Genomic DNA, 5,981 nt, shown 5'->3' with positions numbered 1-5,981 from the left:
TAGGCACACTTATTAAAAATTTACTTTAATGTAAGTCTGTTTTAAATTGTTCTAAAATATACTTTTACTAAGTATATTTTATTTCAAAGTACTTATAGTAGTATATTAGAATTCATAATAAAAGCATACTGATTTCAAGTAATTTGTAATACACAGTTAGTATGCTTTATTAAAGTCCACTATAGTTTCACTTAATTGGAAATGAATTTAGGTACACTTTAAAAAGTGCAAATAAAGTTGAGTTTGTTTTAAGCCGTACTTCTTCATAAAATGTATATTAAATAGTTCTAACAGTGGTAATGTAGTGTAGTACTTATGAAAGGAGTAATTACTTAGCAATACACTTTCTACATATTGCATGTATGTGCTAGTACATTTGTTTTCATTTCATTCCCAGTTATCTATTAATGCACAAATAATTGATTGTCAGAAAGATATAAGTTTATTTAGCCTATGGAAAAAACACACTGTTACAGTACATTATAGTCAATCTGAGCAGGGATTTTTTTCAAATATTGTTTGGAAGAAAGGCGCCTAATTCAAATAGCAACGTTTGCATCTTTGTCGTCCAATCAGCGCACTGCGCTCAGCTCCGCCTCTTTGAGCTCCACCATTCACGGCGCTTCATTCGGGTCACGTTGCTGTTGAACGCTATTGACCCGCTAACGTCTCCGTTGCGAAGGGAAGCAAGCACAAGCCTACTTCTGATTCACGGTAAGTACATTCAGTGTTTTTATTTTCTGATTGAATGGTCATACATTCTATATTTCCATTCGTCACACTAATTTTATGATTTCGTTGGCGAGTCATGACGTGTTTCAGCAACTTCAGTCATCGTAGCCAGATAACCAACGTTAACGTTAGCTAACTCAGTCTTACAGCTACTGTAACTGTAAGTTAACCTGTTATTACTGCTCTTGGCAGCGGCAGCGTTACGCCTGTGTGTATGTGCTTCAGTAGCACAGTGTAATATTACATGATGAAGAGGAGCAGTGCGTGTGTGTGTGTGTGTGTGTGTGTGTGTGTGTGTGTGTGTGTGTGTGTGTGTAGTGGAGCGGGCAACAGGTGAGGTTGGAGCAGACATTAGCAGAGCAGAGGAAGAGGTTAGCCGTGCATGTACAGTTCAGTATGTGGCCAAATAAACGCACAAGCTTCTCCAGACCACGTAATGTCTCTCCTATTGTTTTACCAACTACTGTCTGACAGCAAAGTGAAGTGAAGGGTGTTAGCCCTGAAGCTAACCGGCTCCAGCCCTGAAGCTAACCGGCTTCAGCCCTGAAGCTAACCGGCTCCAGCCCTGAAGCTAACCGGCTCCAGCCCTGAAGCTAACCGGCTCCAGCGCAGGAGGAAAACGGACTCCCCTGCGCTCTCCCGTCCGGTCTGGGACCGTAGGTCAACACGTGTTTACCTGTTCACATTCAGTGTTCAGTTGTTTTGCTTAGTACACTTGTACAGTCTACTGGTTTAGCCTACATGTTAACCGGTCGTCTAGTGGCTTAGTTTATGATTTCGATTTAAACTACTTCCAAGAGATAACGGACCTCATCAGCCAACCTGAAGCTTGTATGAACGCTGTTCATGTCTGCAGATACAGGATACTCATGTCAGTACAGTATCTGAATGCAAAAGCGACAAGATAACGTGACCTGTATTGATCCTACACCAGTAACTTGTAATAGCAGCTCAAGAGTCAAAAGTAGAGGAAAAGATTGATTAATTGATAAATGAAATCAAAATAAATAAATGTATACATGATATACGCCTCTCACTGATAGATATGGCCGTGGTTGGATAATTGCACAGGACAAGTGAGCACAACTTTGTAATATAAAGATAAAATGCTGTGTAGCATTAATCAAAAAATATTGCCTGTAAATGTGGTAATTGCACAGAATTTCACAGGACCTACACACTTGTTCAGCACACTATGTCTATGCTGTGATTCATAGTTGTAACCACTGTTATTATTTCCATGTTGTCTTCAGATGAGCACTAAACCAAAGAGCCACAAAGCAATGGGAGTAGGGGAGGTGGATGGTGAGACTGAGGACGTTCGCCAGCTCTGGGGTTTGACCTGCTGGAGGAGGCAACAGACCAGCCCCGAAGCAGCGCAAATGGCATGATGTCTCCCAGAAGGTAAAGTACAGCAAAATATCCACCTATTACTCATGACCATGCATATCACTAGATGAGAAATAGTCATTCTGATGGTGCAGATAGTATTAATCTGAACATGGACTGTACACTGAGTGTCTCACTCCAGGCTGAATACAATTCTGACTGTTTCAGATTGAGAAACGCCCCATGCAGGCCCGTGGACAGACCACCCTCTTTAGAGGGTTCATGGCCTCTAGTTGTGGATTTCACACTGTTAAGGTGAGCTTTAGAAAAATTGCATCTCACATGTCTGTTTACATTGCTGTTATGCTGTTGCTGTTACAGCACATGTCATAATGCTGTTGTTTTAGCAGCCTGCCACTCAGTCTCCTGCTGATGTCCAGCCTGTGGTCTCAGTCTCAGCCCTTGATGCAACTGATGATGCAGCCCAGCAGTCTTTCCTGCGCCCCCTCCAAGTTTAGCTATGGTGAATATTGTCACGGTAGTTAATGTCTTGTATGAATTGTTTGTATGCGTTGCATCATAAAATTAACTCATCATTATTGTTTCCCTTTCCAGTTCACTAAATCACGATTTGGTGGCGCACAGTTGGCCTCAGTAAAGCTGAATTTAGTGGCTAGAAGGACTCCCAGACCTTCTCCTTCTCCTCTGTCCCCTGTGAAGACCCCAAGCCCGACTTCATCCTCTGTGAGGCCCCGCTGCCCTGCTCCATCCTTTATGAGCCATCCTGCCTGCTGTTCGGGAGTAACTACTGTTGCAACATACACTACCCAGTGGGACAACGCTCAACAGTTCCTCCAAAGGTACAGTTTCTTTCTTGTTACATTATTTAATAACACAAGACATTTGATTTTACTCCTCAGTTGTATATTGATATATGTATATTTTCTTTTCATAAAGGTGTTTCTTCTCTATAAAGCCCGAGATTTATAACAATTTTATTAGGGCCGGGACTCGATTAAAAAAATTAATCTAGTTAATTAGAGGCTTTGTAATTAATTAATCGAAATTAATAGCATTTTTAATCGCATATAAATATTTGACCTGAGAACAGTGAGAAGCAATTTTTTTCATATAGGTTTTAGTATACCATTGAATAATGACTGAATTAAAAAAAAAAGATAGGAAAAAAAAAGTTCCTTTGTAATATTTACATTTTTGGAGATACTGAATTTTAGGTCTTCACTGAATGTTAGCCATAATTATTACTATTAAAATAAACTGAATAAATAAAGACATGGGATGTTTCATTCAGTGTGTAATGGACATATATATAATGTATTAGTTTCACTTTTTGAATTGAATTAGTGACATAGGCCTTAATAAACTCTCCCATGACATTCTCATGCACCTGTACATCAGAAAACAATAGGAGTGATAGGTACAGTAGGATATGCAATAATTAACTACTGCATACATCTTGACAGCTCCACTTTACACTGTTGATTTGTATAATCCCAACAGACATGTCCAGTGATTTTCAGCTGTCTGTGTTTACATGTGTCTGTTCTGATGATACAAGTCAGCTCCTGAAATGTGTTTCTCTTCTATAAAACACATTCTACATCGCGGAGGCGACGTCTCTCCACTGAGGGCTTCCTTCACCTTTGAAACGGGGCAGAGCTCCGTGGGAAACAACTGCCTGACACAGCAACGTAGGGAACCGTGCACGTCCGCGGCGCACAGCTCCACGGACATGCACGGGGGGAAAAAACGGCGTCGCCGTCGCACCGAATGCACGTGGCTACGCGCCACTTTGGGTTGTGAGCGCGCATGTCGCGCGTCTACATTGGAAGCTAATAGGTAGACTGTTATCAGTATAATCAGAGGCAACCATGAATGAGTTCGCCTCAGTTTCACGTGATTGTCACTGTCAGCCTGTTAATTTTACTGACCCGAGCTGAGACGCACCCCAAGTGTCGGCGGCTTTTTAACTCCTTAAATAATTGTGCTCCAGTATAATCGGTACGCCTGAAACTCATCCAGTGAGAAACGTTCCGCGGTGCAAATATAAGTGCGATTAAAATGCGTTAATTTTTTTATCGCGTTAATTTTTGTGTAATTAATTAATCTTAATTAACGCGTTAAAGTCCCGGCCCTAAATTTTATACATTATGCTTTTTTGGCATGCATGTTAGTTTGCATGTTCCATGTTTTATCTGTGTCATGCAACTTTAGTACACATTTAGCATGCTGTACTTTAGTACACTTAAAGTTTGTAAAAAAGTTCCAATTTAGCACACTATTGAGCACACTTAACTATACATAAAGGCAACAAAAAAAACATACAGTATACTAATTGAGTACTTAGTACAGGCTGTAAAAGTATAATTCAGGTATAGTATTTTTTCACCTAATGTGAAATCAAGCGTTAATTCCTGCTTCATTTTTCACAGACGCTGTGAGGGAGAAATTCCCAAATACGGAGGTCAGTGAGATCTGAGCCATGCTCCGAAGGAAGCACAAGAATGAAGGCTACGCCGAGGTTAATCTGTGATCGTTATTCCAGTAAATTCACTGCATTTTTTGTTTTATTTTGTTACAAACTGTTATGTTCGTGCAGCATTGTTTAATTGCCTGGATACCTCGGTTGAGAGGTTTTGTGTTTTAATATAAATACATTTGATTTTGTTTTTCAATAATTTGAAGTAGATTTCTTTCATAGAACTGAGTAGCACTCTTTTAGTGTACCAGTGGTACCAGAAAGTAGATCGAAGTGCATGTGGTGACATTAAGTATACTTCTGTACCACTAACACAGTGTACTATACAGTACTAATACCTGCAACACCTATTGCACTTCAAATACATTATAGTATAATAATATTATACTTGAAGTACATACCTTTTTGATGCTTAAATTGTGATATAACTTCACTATAAATGCATTTTTATTAACGTAATAGTGCACTTGAAAAGTAATATAAATAGTCAGAGAGTGCACTTGATGTAAACTTTAAGTATTATAAAGGCATGCTAGAATAATGCTAAGTGCATTAAAAATACAATCCCACACAACTATCAATTTAATTTTAAGGCCTTTTAAGTATATTTTGAACATACTGGTGGTCTAATACAATTGTACTGCAAGTGTATTTCAAATCAGATGACGGTGTACTTGCGCAGGTGTACTTTAGTAAACTTAAAGTTTGTAAAAAGTTGTTCCAATTTAACATACTATTTACACTTTAAGTGTACTTAAGTACTACTTAATTAGTACTTGAGCACACTTAATTACACATAAAGGCGACAAAAAAAGCATACAGCATACTAAATGTGTACTTAGTACAGTCTGTAAAAGTATAATTAAAGTATAGTATGTTTTTACCTGGGCATATATGTACAGTATACACATATATGTACAGTATACACATATATGTACATACAGTATACACATATATGTACAGTATACACATTTACAGTACAGACCAAAAGTTTGGACACACCTTCTCATTCAATGAGTTTCCTTTCTTTTCATGACTATTGACATTGTAGATTCACACTGAAGGCATCAAAACTATGAATTAACACATGTGGAAATATGTACTTAACAAAAAAAGTGTAAAACAACTGAAAATACGCCTTATATTCTAGTTTCTTCAAAGTAGCCACCTTTTGCTCTGATTACTGCTTTGCACACACTCTGCATTCTCTTGATGAGCTTCAAGAGGTAGTCACCTGAAATGGTTTTCACTTCACAGGTGTGCCCTGTCAGGTTTAATAAGTGGGATTTCTTGCCTTATAAATGGGGTTGGGACCATCAGTTGTGTTGTGCAGAAGTCAGGTGGATACACAGCTGATAGTCCTACTGAATAGACTGTTAGAATTTGTATTATGGCAAGAAAAAAGCAGCTAAGTAAAGAA

The 5,981-nt window shown here is 38.7% G+C and overlaps 1 long non-coding RNA gene across 8 annotated transcripts; it reads left to right on the top strand.

Moving 5' to 3' along the window:
- The first annotated feature begins 623 nt into the window (after window positions 1-623).
- On the top strand, window positions 624-5,514 carry LOC311250269. 8 transcript variants are annotated; one of them, XR_014621255.1, is made up of 8 exons: window positions 630-714; window positions 1,051-1,103; window positions 1,207-1,388; window positions 1,986-2,136; window positions 2,290-2,376; window positions 2,472-2,584; window positions 2,677-2,921; window positions 4,515-5,513. It is a non-coding gene; the product is annotated as an uncharacterized lncRNA (long non-coding RNA). The 8 variants fall into 8 exon arrangements; XR_014621256.1 differs by lacking the exon at window positions 1,051-1,103 and having other exon boundaries at window positions 624-714; window positions 4,515-5,512; XR_014621253.1 differs by having other exon boundaries at window positions 627-1,103.
- Window positions 5,515-5,981: the final 467 nt, after the last annotated feature.

Source organism: Pagrus pagrus, assembly GCF_965226575.1.
Source record: "Pagrus pagrus genome assembly, chromosome: 21".
In the NCBI taxonomy this organism is placed as follows: Eukaryota; Metazoa; Chordata; class Actinopteri; order Spariformes; family Sparidae; genus Pagrus; species Pagrus pagrus.
The sequence above is the reverse complement of the archived record's forward strand: the minus strand, read 5'-3'. Positions and strand labels throughout refer to the sequence as shown.